The following is a 1,819-nucleotide window of genomic DNA, read 5'->3' on the forward strand; positions in this document are numbered from 1 at the left end:
TGGTCGTTTGCGTCTTTAATTCGTCGAATCTGTCTTTTGTCTTCACCTTTTATTATTTAAACGAATATCACTTGTAAATAGAACAATTGCAACTAAAAGCTTGTCTTTCTTGAGGAATAATGCTATGAAATATATGTTCGTTTTTAGCATTATCAAATATTCCCACACTTGAGCGTTGCTTGTCCTCAAGCAATATAGTCTTGAAATACTAGAATCACTTCTTCATTCTTCACACTTTGTACATCAGTGATTTCTATACGGCGGTATAAACAATGGTAGTAACGATGTGGTTTACAGTCCCACATGACTATAAAAATTTAGATCCATTAAGGAAATTGGATCTTTATGAAAACATTTGATCTTTTGAAAATTAAATCTAGCTTTTACCATAGATAAGTTTTTCGGAATAACCCTTCCCCGGTATTTGCAAAATATTTTTGTGGGTTTGGTGGGTTTCAGATTTGAAAATTTTTAGCTCAAAACTTGCGGTTTTGTGTCACCCACTTGCTAACCTTGTATTAGGAAAGCAACACGTCCAGTATACTTGCTCCGTATATTACCTTTCGGTAAACTACCGTCTGGTTGTAAAGGAAAGCGTTGAACAAGCAACTGTTAAGGCAATGTTCCCTGACATGCTTTTAGTTATGGTCTTATAATGTGTCGGACGCAATTACTATCCTTTGTAGGAGCAATAGTAAAGCTCACCCTTATAATTTTTCGGTCTGGCACAAGGTCCTGTCTTTGACCATGCTATGCAACCACCGTTCTTACGGTTGACACCTGATTTGGTTCAGGTGACCTAATGAATTCCAGTTGAATTTCTAGGATTTTACGTTCAATGGTAATGAACGCATTGAAAATGGGTTTTCAGAAAACAAATCGGTTTTAATTTTTTATCAAAATATTTTCTCGTTCAAGCTCGAGTTTAGATATCATTGAATTCCATGAGTTTGTAATTCTCAATCTTTAAGGTCAATCTCAAGGATTGAGTAATATCAGTCTTAAAAGCTGATTTTTGATCTTTTAAGGAGATTATCCTTTCTGGGGATCTGATTCATTTGTCTTATCCAGCTAATTTGCACGGCGTCCTCCCCATTTTACAAGACAGATCCTCTCATGGTTAGGATAAGTCTGACCACTTGGCGACCCTGTTTGATGCTGAGGTCCGTGGATTTCCTGCTGATTTTAGTGATGACTTTTCTAGATTTTTCGTCAACCTACAGCTGGTCTGGACAACAACTTCTTGACCTAAATCAAGAAGCGCGTTTCCCAAGCGTTGACTTGTAATTTTATTTATATACATAGTTAACTTGTAATTTTTAGTCCGTTGCGTCGAGCGTTGAGAGTTGACTCTGGTCCCGGTTCTGGATTTTCGAACGTCCTTGCGTACAATTTAATATCTTGTACTTTGCGTTTTGAATCTTGTACTCTTGTAATTCTGAGACGTTTGTTATCAATAATTGGAACCTCTTTGATTGTATTTTATACTTTTGAGCTTTTTGGTCGTTTGCGTCTTCAATTCGTCGAATCTATCTTTTTTCTTCACCTTTTATTATTTAACTGAATATCACTTGTAAATAGGACAATTGCAACTAAAAGCTTGTCTTTCTTGAGGAATAATGCTATGAAATATATGTTCGTTTTTAGCATTATCAAATATTCCCACACTTGAGCGTTGCTTGTCCTCAAGCAATATTGTCTTGAAATATACAAGAATCACTTCTTTATTCTTCACACTTTGTACATCAGTGATTTCTATACGGCGGTATAAACAATGGTAGTAACGATGTGGTTTACAGTCTCACATGACTATAAAAAT

The sequence above is a fragment of the Rutidosis leptorrhynchoides genome, chromosome 9 (assembly GCF_046630445.1).
Source record: "Rutidosis leptorrhynchoides isolate AG116_Rl617_1_P2 chromosome 9, CSIRO_AGI_Rlap_v1, whole genome shotgun sequence".
Lineage (NCBI taxonomy): Eukaryota > Viridiplantae > Streptophyta > Magnoliopsida > Asterales > Asteraceae > Rutidosis > Rutidosis leptorrhynchoides.